Genomic DNA, 14,922 nt, shown 5'->3' on the forward strand with positions numbered 1-14,922 from the left:
TACACATGGCAGAACTGGGGGAAGGGGGCACTATCTCCGGGAATGGAGGGGTTAATGCCCCCTGTATACATGAGCACATCCAGGGTTATATTACTGTACATATACACATGGCAGAACTGGGGGGAGGGGGCACTATCTCCGGTAATGGAGGGGTTAATGTCCCCTGTATACATGAGCACATCCAGCGTTATATTACTGTACATATACACATGGCAGAACTGGGAGAGGGGGGCACTATCTCCGGGAATGGAGGGGTTAATGTCCCCTGTATACATGAGCACATCCAGCGTTATATTACTGTACATATACATATGGCAGAACTTGGGGAGGGGGGCACTATCTCCAGGAATGGAGGGGTTAATGCTCCCTGTATACATGAGCACATCCAGCGTTATATTACTGTACATATACACATGGCAGAACTGGGGGAAGGGGGCACTATCTCCGGGAATGGAGGGGTTAATGTCTCCTGAATACATGAGCACATCCAGCGTTATATTACTGTACATATACACATGGCAGAACTGGGGGAAGGGGCCACTATCTCCGGAAATGGAAGGGTTAATGCCCCCTGTATACATGAGCACATCCAGCGTTATATTACTGTACATATACACATGGCAGAACTGGGGGAAGGGGCCACTATCTCCGGGAATGGAGGGGTTAATCTCCCATGTATACATGAGCACATCCAGCGTTATATTACTGTACATATATACATGGCAGAACTGGGGGAAGGGGGCACTATCTCCGGGAATGGAGGGGTTAATGCCCTCTGAATACATGAGCACATCCAGTATTATATTACTGTACATATACACATGGCAGAACTGGGGGAAGGGGGCACTATCTCCGGAAATGGAGGGGTTAAAGTCCCCTGCATACATGAGCACATCCAGCGTTATATTACTGTACATATACACATGGCAGAACTGGGGGAAGGGGGCACTATCTCCAGGAATGGAAGGGTTAATGTCCCCGGTATACATAAGCACATCCAGCGTTATATTACTGTACATATACACATGGCAGAACTGGGGGAAGGGGGCACTATCTCCGGGAATGGAGGGGTTAATGCCCCCTGTATACATGAGCACATCCAGGGTTATATTACTGTACATATACACATGGCAGAACTGGGGGGAGGGGGCACTATCTCCGGTAATGGAGGGGTTAATGTCCCCTGTATACATGAGCACATCCCGCGTTATATTACTGTACATATACACATGGCAGAACTGGGAGAGGGGGGCACTATCTCCGGGAATGGAGGGGTTAATGTCCCCTGTATACATGAGCACATCCAGCGTTATATTACTGTACATATACATATGGCAGAACTTGGGGAGGGGGGCACTATCTCCAGGAATGGAGGGGTTAATGCCCCCTGTATACATGAGCACATCCAGCGTTATATTACTGTACATATACACATGGCAGAACTGGGGGAAGGGGGCACTATCTCCGGGAATGGAGGGGTTAATGTCTCCTGAATACATGAGCACATCCAGCGTTATATTACTGTACATATACACATGGCAGAACTGGGGGAAGGGGCCACTATCTCCGGAAATGGAAGGGTTAATGCCCCCTGTATACATGAGCACATCCAGCGTTATATTACTGTACATATACACATGGGAGAACTGGGGGAAGGGGCCACTATCTCCGGGAATGGAGGGGTTAATCTCCCATGTATACATGAGCACATCCAGCGTTATATTACTGTACATATACACATGGCAGAACTGGGGGAAAGGGGCACTATATCCAGGAATGGAGGGGTTAATGCCCCCTGTATACATGAGCACATCCAGCGTTATATTACTGTACATATACACATGGCAGAACTGGGGGAAGGGGGCACTATCTCCGGGAATGGAGGGGTTAATGCCCTCTGAATACATGAGCACATCCAGTATTATATTACTGTACATATACACATGGCAGAACTGGGGGAAGGGGGCACTATCTCCGGAAATGGAGGGGTTAAAGTCCCCTGCATACATGAGCACATCCAGCGTTATATTACTGTACATATACACATGGCAGAACTGGGGGAAGGGGGCACTATCTCCAGGAATGGAAGGGTTAATGTCCCCGGTATACATAAGCACATCCAGCGTTATATTACTGTACATATACACATGGCAGAACTGGGGGAAGGGGGCACTATCTCCGGGAATGGAGGGGTTAATGCCCCCTGTATACATGAGCACATCCAGGGTTATATTACTGTACATATACACATGGCAGAACTGGGGGGAGGGGGCACTATCTCCGGTAATGGAGGGGTTCATGTCCCCTGTATACATGAGCAAATCCCGCGTTATATTACTGTACATATACACATGGCAGAAATGGGGGAGGGGGGCACTATCTCCGGGAATGGAGGGGTTAATATCCCCTGTATACATGAGCACATCCAGCGTGATATTACTGTACATATACACATGGCAGAACTGGGGGAAGGGGCCACTATCTCCGGGAATGGAAGGGTTAATGCCCCCTGTATACATGAGCACATCCAGCGTTATATTACCGTACATATACACATGGCATAACTGAGGGAAGGGGCCACTATCTCCGGGAATGGAGGGGTTAATGTCCCCTGTATACATGAGCACATCCAGCGTTATATTACTGTACATATACACATGGCAGAACTGGGGGAAAGGGGCACTATCTCCGGGAATGGAGGGGCTAATGCCCCCTGTATACATGAGCACATCCAGCGTTATATTAGTGTACATATACACATGGCAGTACAGGGGGAAGGGGGCACTATCTCCGGGAGTGGAGGGATTAATGCTCCCTGTATACATGAGCACATCCAGCGTTATATTACTGTACATATACACTTGGCAGAACTGGGGGAAGGGGGCACTATCTCCGGGAATGGAGGGGTTAATGTCCCCTGTATACATGATCACATCCAGCATTATATTACTGTACATATACACATGGCAGAACTGGGGGAAGGGGGCATTATCCCCGGGAATGGAGGGGTTAATGTCGCCTGTATACATGAGCACATCCAGCGTTATATTACTGTACATATACACATGGCAGAACTGGGGTAAGGGGGCACTATCTCCGGGAATAGAGGGGTTAATGTCCCCTGTATACATGAGCACATCCAGCGTTATATTACTGTACATATACACATGGCAGAACTGGGGGAAGGGGGCACTATCTCCGGGAATGGAAGGGTTAATGTCCCCTGTATACATGAGCACATCCAGCGTTATATTACTGTACATATACACATGGCAGAACTGGGGGAAGGGGGCACTATCTCCGGGAATGGAGGGGTTAATGCCCCCTGAATACATGAGCACATCCAGTATTATATTACTGTACATATACACATGGCAGAACTGGGGGAAGGGGGCACTATCTCCGGAAATGGAGGGGTTAAAGTCCCCTGCATACATGAGCACATCCAGCGTTATATTACTGTACATATACACATGGCAGAACTGGGGGAAGGGGGCACTATCTCCAGGAATGGAAGGGTTAATGTCCCCGGTATACATAAGCACATCCAGCATTATATTACTGTACATATACATATGGCAGAACTGGGGGAAGGGGGCACTATCTCCGGGAATGGAGGGGTTAATGCCCCCTGTATACATGAGCACATCCAGGGTTATATTACTGTACATATACACATGGCAGAACTGGGGGGAGGGGGCACTATCTCCGGTAATGGAGGGGTTAATGTCCCCTGTATACATGAGCACATCCCGCGTTATATTACTGTACATATACACATGGCAGAACTGGGGGAGGGGGGCACTATCTCCGGGAATGGAGGGGTTAATGTCCCCTGTATACATGAGCACATCCAGCGTTATATTACTGTACATATACATATGGCAGAACTTGGGGAGGAGGGCACTATCTCCAGGAATGGAGGGGTTAATGCCCCCTGTATACATGAGCACATCCAGCGTTATATTACTGTACATATACACATGGCAGAACTGGGGGAAGGGGGCACTATCTCCGGGAATGGAGGGGTTAATGTCTCCTGAATACATGAGCACATCCAGCGTTATATTACTGTACATATACACATGGCAGAACTGGGGGAAGGGGGCACTATCTCCGGGAATGGAGGGGTTAATGCCCCCTGTATACATGAGCACATCCAGGGTTATATTACTGTACATATACACATGGCAGAACTGGGGGGAGGGGGCACTATCTCCGGTAATGGAGGGGTTAATGTCCCCTGTATACATGAGCACATCCAGCGTTATATTACTGTACATATACACATGGCAGAACTGGGAGAGGGGGGCACTATCTCCGGGAATGGAGGGGTTAATGTCCCCTGTATACATGAGCACATCCAGCGTTATATTACTGTACATATACATATGGCAGAACTTGGGGAGGGGGGCACTATCTCCAGGAATGGAGGGGTTAATGCTCCCTGTATACATGAGCACATCCAGCGTTATATTACTGTACATATACACATGGCAGAACTGGGGGAAGGGGGCACTATCTCCGGGAATGGAGGGGTTAATGTCTCCTGAATACATGAGCACATCCAGCGTTATATTACTGTACATATACACATGGCAGAACTGGGGGAAGGGGCCACTATCTCCGGAAATGGAAGGGTTAATGCCCCCTGTATACATGAGCACATCCAGCGTTATATTACTGTACATATACACATGGCAGAACTGGGGGAAGGGGCCACTATCTCCGGGAATGGAGGGGTTAATCTCCCATGTATACATGAGCACATCCAGCGTTATATTACTGTACATATATACATGGCAGAACTGGGGGAAGGGGGCACTATCTCCGGGAATGGAGGGGTTAATGCCCTCTGAATACATGAGCACATCCAGTATTATATTACTGTACATATACACATGGCAGAACTGGGGGAAGGGGGCACTATCTCCGGAAATGGAGGGGTTAAAGTCCCCTGCATACATGAGCACATCCAGCGTTATATTACTGTACATATACACATGGCAGAACTGGGGGAAGGGGGCACTATCTCCAGGAATGGAAGGGTTAATGTCCCCGGTATACATAAGCACATCCAGCGTTATATTACTGTACATATACACATGGCAGAACTGGGGGAAGGGGGCACTATCTCCGGGAATGGAGGGGTTAATGCCCCCTGTATACATGAGCACATCCAGGGTTATATTACTGTACATATACACATGGCAGAACTGGGGGGAGGGGGCACTATCTCCGGTAATGGAGGGGTTAATGTCCCCTGTATACATGAGCACATCCCGCGTTATATTACTGTACATATACACATGGCAGAACTGGGAGAGGGGGGCACTATCTCCGGGAATGGAGGGGTTAATGTCCCCTGTATACATGAGCACATCCAGCGTTATATTACTGTACATATACATATGGCAGAACTTGGGGAGGGGGGCACTATCTCCAGGAATGGAGGGGTTAATGCCCCCTGTATACATGAGCACATCCAGCGTTATATTACTGTACATATACACATGGCAGAACTGGGGGAAGGGGGCACTATCTCCGGGAATGGAGGGGTTAATGTCTCCTGAATACATGAGCACATCCAGCGTTATATTACTGTACATATACACATGGCAGAACTGGGGGAAGGGGCCACTATCTCCGGAAATGGAAGGGTTAATGCCCCCTGTATACATGAGCACATCCAGCGTTATATTACTGTACATATACACATGGGAGAACTGGGGGAAGGGGCCACTATCTCCGGGAATGGAGGGGTTAATCTCCCATGTATACATGAGCACATCCAGCGTTATATTACTGTACATATACACATGGCAGAACTGGGGGAAAGGGGCACTATATCCAGGAATGGAGGGGTTAATGCCCCCTGTATACATGAGCACATCCAGCGTTATATTACTGTACATATACACATGGCAGAACTGGGGGAAGGGGGCACTATCTCCGGGAATGGAGGGGTTAATGCCCTCTGAATACATGAGCACATCCAGTATTATATTACTGTACATATACACATGGCAGAACTGGGGGAAGGGGGCACTATCTCCGGAAATGGAGGGGTTAAAGTCCCCTGCATACATGAGCACATCCAGCGTTATATTACTGTACATATACACATGGCAGAACTGGGGGAAGGGGGCACTATCTCCAGGAATGGAAGGGTTAATGTCCCCGGTATACATAAGCACATCCAGCGTTATATTACTGTACATATACACATGGCAGAACTGGGGGAAGGGGGCACTATCTCCGGGAATGGAGGGGTTAATGCCCCCTGTATACATGAGCACATCCAGGGTTATATTACTGTACATATACACATGGCAGAACTGGGGGGAGGGGGCACTATCTCCGGTAATGGAGGGGTTAATGTCCCCTGTATACATGAGCACATCCCGCGTTATATTACTGTACATATACACATGGCAGAACTGGGAGAGGGGGGCACTATCTCCGGGAATGGAGGGGTTAATGTCCCCTGTATACATGAGCACATCCAGCGTTATATTACTGTACATATACATATGGCAGAACTTGGGGAGGGGGGCACTATCTCCAGGAATGGAGGGGTTAATGCCCCCTGTATACATGAGCACATCCAGCGTTATATTACTGTACATATACACATGGCAGAACTGGGGGAAGGGGGCACTATCTCCGGGAATGGAGGGGTTAATGTCTCCTGAATACATGAGCACATCCAGCGTTATATTACTGTACATATACACATGGCAGAACTGGGGGAAGGGGCCACTATCTCCGGAAATGGAAGGGTTAATGCCCCCTGTATACATGAGCACATCCAGCGTTATATTACTGTACATATACACATGGGAGAACTGGGGGAAGGGGCCACTATCTCCGGGAATGGAGGGGTTAATCTCCCATGTATACATGAGCACATCCAGCGTTATATTACTGTACATATACACATGGCAGAACTGGGGGAAAGGGGCACTATATCCAGGAATGGAGGGGTTAATGCCCCCTGTATACATGAGCACATCCAGCGTTATATTACTGTACATATACACATGGCAGAACTGGGGGAAGGGGGCACTATCTCCGGGAATGGAGGGGTTAATGCCCTCTGAATACATGAGCACATCCAGTATTATATTACTGTACATATACACATGGCAGAACTGGGGGAAGGGGGCACTATCTCCGGAAATGGAGGGGTTAAAGTCCCCTGCATACATGAGCACATCCAGCGTTATATTACTGTACATATACACATGGCAGAACTGGGGGAAGGGGGCACTATCTCCAGGAATGGAAGGGTTAATGTCCCCGGTATACATAAGCACATCCAGCGTTATATTACTGTACATATACACATGGCAGAACTGGGGGAAGGGGGCACTATCTCCGGGAATGGAGGGGTTAATGCCCCCTGTATACATGAGCACATCCAGGGTTATATTACTGTACATATACACATGGCAGAACTGGGGGGAGGGGGCACTATCTCCGGTAATGGAGGGGTTCATGTCCCCTGTATACATGAGCAAATCCCGCGTTATATTACTGTACATATACACATGGCAGAAATGGGGGAGGGGGGCACTATCTCCGGGAATGGAGGGGTTAATATCCCCTGTATACATGAGCACATCCAGCGTGATATTACTGTACATATACACATGGCAGAACTGGGGGAAGGGGCCACTATCTCCGGGAATGGAAGGGTTAATGCCCCCTGTATACATGAGCACATCCAGCGTTATATTACCGTACATATACACATGGCATAACTGAGGGAAGGGGCCACTATCTCCGGGAATGGAGGGGTTAATGTCCCCTGTATACATGAGCACATCCAGCGTTATATTACTGTACATATACACATGGCAGAACTGGGGGAAAGGGGCACTATCTCCGGGAATGGAGGGGCTAATGCCCCCTGTATACATGAGCACATCCAGCGTTATATTAGTGTACATATACACATGGCAGTACAGGGGGAAGGGGGCACTATCTCCGGGAATGGAGGGATTAATGCTCCCTGTATACATGAGCACATCCAGCGTTATATTACTGTACATATACACTTGGCAGAACTGGGGGAAGGGGGCACTATCTCCGGGAATGGAGGGGTTAATGTCCCCTGTATACATGATCACATCCAGCATTATATTACTGTACATATACACATGGCAGAACTGGGGGAAGGGGGCATTATCCCCGGGAATGGAGGGGTTAATGTCGCCTGTATACATGAGCACATCCAGCGTTATATTACTGTACATATACACATGGCAGAACTGGGGTAAGGGGGCACTATCTCCGGGAATAGAGGGGTTAATGTCCCCTGTATACATGAGCACATCCAGCGTTATATTACTGTACATATACACATGGCAGAACTGGGGGAAGGGGGCACTATCTCCGGGAATGGAAGGGTTAATGTCCCCTGTATACATGAGCACATCCAGCGTTATATTACTGTACATATACACATGGCAGAACTGGGGGAAGGGGGCACTATCTCCGGGAATGGAGGGGTTAATGCCCCCTGAATACATGAGCACATCCAGTATTATATTACTGTACATATACACATGGCAGAACTGGGGGAAGGGGGCACTATCTCCGGAAATGGAGGGGTTAAAGTCCCCTGCATACATGAGCACATCCAGCGTTATATTACTGTACATATACACATGGCAGAACTGGGGGAAGGGGGCACTATCTCCAGGAATGGAAGGGTTAATGTCCCCGGTATACATAAGCACATCCAGCATTATATTACTGTACATATACATATGGCAGAACTGGGGGAAGGGGGCACTATCTCCGGGAATGGAGGGGTTAATGCCCCCTGTATACATGAGCACATCCAGGGTTATATTACTGTACATATACACATGGCAGAACTGGGGGGAGGGGGCACTATCTCCGGTAATGGAGGGGTTAATGTCCCCTGTATACATGAGCACATCCCGCGTTATATTACTGTACATATACACATGGCAGAACTGGGGGAGGGGGGCACTATCTCCGGGAATGGAGGGGTTAATGTCCCCTGTATACATGAGCACATCCAGCGTTATATTACTGTACATATACATATGGCAGAACTTGGGGAGGAGGGCACTATCTCCAGGAATGGAGGGGTTAATGCCCCCTGTATACATGAGCACATCCAGCGTTATATTACTGTACATATACACATGGCAGAACTGGGGGAAGGGGGCACTATCTCCGGGAATGGAGGGGTTAATGTCTCCTGAATACATGAGCACATCCAGCGTTATATTACTGTACATATACACATGGCAGAACTGGGGGAAGGGGGCACTATCTCCGGGAATGGAGGGGTTAATGCCCCCTGTATACATGAGCACATCCAGGGTTATATTACTGTACATATACACATGGCAGAACTGGGGGGAGGGGGCACTATCTCCGGTAATGGAGGGGTTAATGTCCCCTGTATACATGAGCACATCCAGCGTTATATTACTGTACATATACACATGGCAGAACTGGGAGAGGGGGGCACTATCTCCGGGAATGGAGGGGTTAATGTCCCCTGTATACATGAGCACATCCAGCGTTATATTACTGTACATATACATATGGCAGAACTTGGGGAGGGGGGCACTATCTCCAGGAATGGAGGGGTTAATGCTCCCTGTATACATGAGCACATCCAGCGTTATATTACTGTACATATACACATGGCAGAACTGGGGGAAGGGGGCACTATCTCCGGGAATGGAGGGGTTAATGTCTCCTGAATACATGAGCACATCCAGCGTTATATTACTGTACATATACACATGGCAGAACTGGGGGAAGGGGCCACTATCTCCGGAAATGGAAGGGTTAATGCCCCCTGTATACATGAGCACATCCAGCGTTATATTACTGTACATATACACATGGCAGAACTGGGGGAAGGGGCCACTATCTCCGGGAATGGAGGGGTTAATCTCCCATGTATACATGAGCACATCCAGCGTTATATTACTGTACATATATACATGGCAGAACTGGGGGAAGGGGGCACTATCTCCGGGAATGGAGGGGTTAATGCCCTCTGAATACATGAGCACATCCAGTATTATATTACTGTACATATACACATGGCAGAACTGGGGGAAGGGGGCACTATCTCCGGAAATGGAGGGGTTAAAGTCCCCTGCATACATGAGCACATCCAGCGTTATATTACTGTACATATACACATGGCAGAACTGGGGGAAGGGGGCACTATCTCCAGGAATGGAAGGGTTAATGTCCCCGGTATACATAAGCACATCCAGCGTTATATTACTGTACATATACACATGGCAGAACTGGGGGAAGGGGGCACTATCTCCGGGAATGGAGGGGTTAATGCCCCCTGTATACATGAGCACATCCAGGGTTATATTACTGTACATATACACATGGCAGAACTGGGGGGAGGGGGCACTATCTCCGGTAATGGAGGGGTTAATGTCCCCTGTATACATGAGCACATCCCGCGTTATATTACTGTACATATACACATGGCAGAACTGGGAGAGGGGGGCACTATCTCCGGGAATGGAGGGGTTAATGTCCCCTGTATACATGAGCACATCCAGCGTTATATTACTGTACATATACATATGGCAGAACTTGGGGAGGGGGGCACTATCTCCAGGAATGGAGGGGTTAATGCCCCCTGTATACATGAGCACATCCAGCGTTATATTACTGTACATATACACATGGCAGAACTGGGGGAAGGGGGCACTATCTCCGGGAATGGAGGGGTTAATGTCTCCTGAATACATGAGCACATCCAGCGTTATATTACTGTACATATACACATGGCAGAACTGGGGGAAGGGGCCACTATCTCCGGAAATGGAAGGGTTAATGCCCCCTGTATACATGAGCACATCCAGCGTTATATTACTGTACATATACACATGGGAGAACTGGGGGAAGGGGCCACTATCTCCGGGAATGGAGGGGTTAATCTCCCATGTATACATGAGCACATCCAGCGTTATATTACTGTACATATACACATGGCAGAACTGGGGGAAAGGGGCACTATATCCAGGAATGGAGGGGTTAATGCCCCCTGTATACATGAGCACATCCAGCGTTATATTACTGTACATATACACATGGCAGAACTGGGGGAAGGGGGCACTATCTCCGGGAATGGAGGGGTTAATGCCCTCTGAATACATGAGCACATCCAGTATTATATTACTGTACATATACACATGGCAGAACTGGGGGAAGGGGGCACTATCTCCGGAAATGGAGGGGTTAAAGTCCCCTGCATACATGAGCACATCCAGCGTTATATTACTGTACATATACACATGGCAGAACTGGGGGAAGGGGGCACTATCTCCAGGAATGGAAGGGTTAATGTCCCCGGTATACATAAGCACATCCAGCGTTATATTACTGTACATATACACATGGCAGAACTGGGGGAAGGGGGCACTATCTCCGGAAATGGAGGGGTTAATGCCCCCTGTATACATGAGCACATCCAGGGTTATATTACTGTACATATACACATGGCAGAACTGGGGGGAGGGGGCACTATCTCCGGTAATGGAGGGGTTCATGTCCCCTGTATACATGAGCAAATCCCGCGTTATATTACTGTACATATACACATGGCAGAAATGGGGGAGGGGGGCACTATCTCCGGGAATGGAGGGGTTAATATCCCCTGTATACATGAGCACATCCAGCGTTATATTACTGTACATATACACATGGCAGAACTTGGGGAGGGGGGCACTATCTCCAGGAATGGAGGGGTTAATGTCTCCTGAATACATGAGCACATCCAGCGTTATATTACTGTACATATACACATGGCAGAACTGGGGGAAGGGGCCACTATCTCCGGAAATGGAAGCGTTAATGCCCCCTGTATACATGAGCACATCCAGCGTTATATTACTGTACATATACACATGGCAGAACTGGGGGAGGGGGGCACTATCTCCGGGAATGGAGGGGTTAATGTCCCCTGTATACATGAGCACATCCAGCGTTATATTACTGTACATATACACATGGCAGAACTGGGGGAAGGGGCCACTATCTCCGGGAATGGAGGGGTTAATGTCCCATGTATACATGAGCACATCCAGCGTTATATTACTGTACATATACACATGGCAGAACTGGGGGAAAGGGGCACTATATCCAGGAATGGAGTGGTTAATGCCCCCTGTATACATGAGCACATCCAGCGTTATATTACTGTACATATACACATGGCAGAACTGGTGGAAGGGGGCACTATCTCCGGGAATGGAGGGGTTAATGTCTCCTGTATACATGAGCACATCCAGCGTTATATTACTGTACATATACACATGGCAGAACTGGGGGAAGGGGCACTATCTCCAGGAATGGAGGGGTTAATGCCCCCTGTATACATGAGCACATCCAGCGTTATATTATTGTACATATACACATTGCAGAACTTGGGGAGGGGGGCACTATCTCCAGGAATGGAGGGGTTAATGCCCCCTGTATACATGAGCACATCCAGCGTTATATTACTGTACATATACACATGGCAGAACTGGGGGAAGGGGGCACTATCTCCGGGAATGGAGGGGTTAATGTCCCCTGTATACATGAGCACATCCAGCGTTATATTACTGTACATATACACATGGCAGAACTGGGGGAAGGGGCCACTATCTCCGGGAATGGAGGGGTTAATGTCCCCTGTATACATGAGCACATCCAGCGTTATATTACTGTACATATACACATGGCAGAACTGGGGGAAAGGGGCACTATCTCCGGGAATGGAGGGGTTAATGCCCCCTGTATACATGAGCACATCCAGCGTTATATTACTGTACATATACACATGGCAGTACTGGGGGAAGGGGGCACTATCTCCGGGAATGGAGGGGTTAATGCTCCCTGTATACATGAGCACATCCAGCGTTATATTACTGTACATATACACATGGCAGAACTGGGGGGAGGGGGCACTATCTCCGGGAATGGAGGGGTTAATGTCCCCTGTATACATGAGCACATCCAGCATTATATGTACTGTACATATACACATGGCAGGACTGGGGGAAGGGGGCACTATCTCCGGGAATGGAGGGGTTAATGCCTCCTGTATACATGATCACATCCAGCATTATATTACTGTACATATATACATGGCCGAACTGGGGGAAGGGGCCACTATCTCCGGGAATGGAGGGGTTAATGCCCCCTGTATACATGAGCACATCCAGCATTATATTACTGTACATATACACATGGCAGAACTGGGGGAAGGGGGCACTATCTTCGGGAATGGAGGGGTTAATGCCCCCTATATACATGAGCACATCCAGCGTTATATTACTGTACATATACACATGGCAGAACTGGGGGAAGGGGGCACTATCTCCGGGAATGGAGGGGTTAATGTCTCCTGAATACATGAGCACATCCAGCGTTATATTACTGTACATATACACATGGCAGAACTGGGGGAAGGGGCCACTATCTCCGGAAATGGAAGCGTTAATGCCCCCTGTATACATGAGCACATCCAGCGTTATATTACTGTACATATACACATGGCAGAACTGGGGGAAGGGGCCACTATCTCCGGGAATGGAGGGGTTAATGTCCCATGTATACATGAGCACATCCAGCGTTATATTACTGTACATATACACATGGCAGAACTGGGGGAAAGGGGCACTATCTCCGGGAATGGAGGGGTTAATGTCTCCTGTATACATGAGCACATCCAGCGTTATATTACTGTACATATACACATGGCAGAACTGGGGGAAGGGGCACTATCTCCGGGAATGGAGGGGTTAATGCCCCCTGTACACATGAGCACATCCAGCGTTATATTACTGTACATATACACATGGCAGAACTGGGGGAAGGGGCCACTATATCCAGGAATGGAGGGGCTAATGTCCCCTGTATACGAGCACATCCAGCGTTATATTACTATACATATACACATGGCAGAACTGGTGGAAGGGGGCACTATCTCCGGGAATGGAGGGGTTAATGTCTCCTGTATACATGAGCACATCCAGCGTTATATTACTGTACATATACACATGGCAGAACTGAGGGGAGGAGGGCACTATCTCCGGGAATGGAGGGGTTGATGTCCCCTGTATACATGAGCACATCCAGCGTTATATTACTGTACATATACACATGGCAGAACTGGGGGAAGGGGCACTATCTCCAGGAATGGAGGGGTTAATGCCCCCTGTATACATGAGCACATCCAGCGTTATATTACTGTACATATACACATGGCAGAACTGGGGGAAGGGGCACTATCTCCAGGAATGGAGGGGTTAATGCCCCCTGTATACATGAGCACATCCAGCGTTATATTACTGTACATATACACATGGCAGAACTGGGGGAAGGGGCACTATCTCCAGGAATGGAGGGGTTAATGCCCCCTGTATACATGAGCACATCCAGCATTATATTACTGTACATATACACATGGCAGAACTGGGGGAGGGGGGCACTATCTCCGGAAATGGAGGGGTTACTGCCCCCTGCGCCCAGTAATGGGGGATCTCCACATACCTCCACCTGCAGAGCCGCCACAACATATATGGCTGTTCTGTGCGCACAGGACCTGTGATGAGGTCACAGGAGGGGAGGAGTCAGGGGTCACATGATCAGGTGCTGGTTGTCATTGTGCTGGATGAGCTGAAGTTCATTTCTGTACCATAAGTCATCTCAGAGAATTTGGTAATACATTCAACCGGCCTCACAACCACAGACCACGTGTTATGACACCAGCCCAGGACCTCAACATCCAGCATCTTCACCTCCAAGATCATCTGAGACCAGCCACCCGGACAGCGGCTGCAACAGTCAGTTTGCATAGTCAAAGAATTTCTGCACAAATTGTTAGAAACCGTCTCAGGGAAA

General features: G+C 48.5%; 1 protein-coding gene across 1 annotated transcript in view; it reads right to left on the bottom strand.

Annotated features, from left to right (window-relative positions):
- The window catches only part of LOC141270648 (uncharacterized), a 63,679-nt gene extending 49,015 nt beyond the window's left edge, over positions 1-14,664 (bottom strand). The window contains exon 1 of the mRNA XM_073680736.1: positions 14,572-14,664. The gene's annotated coding sequence lies outside the window, so the exon portion shown is untranslated. The remainder of the gene's footprint in view (positions 1-14,571) is intronic.
- Between the last annotated feature and the right edge of the window lie 258 nt (positions 14,665-14,922).

Source organism: Phyllobates terribilis, unplaced genomic scaffold (assembly GCF_046119375.1).
Source record: "Phyllobates terribilis strain yellow unplaced genomic scaffold, ASM4611937v1 Scaffold_5__5_contigs__length_657084704, whole genome shotgun sequence".
In the NCBI taxonomy this organism is placed as follows: domain Eukaryota; kingdom Metazoa; phylum Chordata; class Amphibia; order Anura; family Dendrobatidae; genus Phyllobates; species Phyllobates terribilis.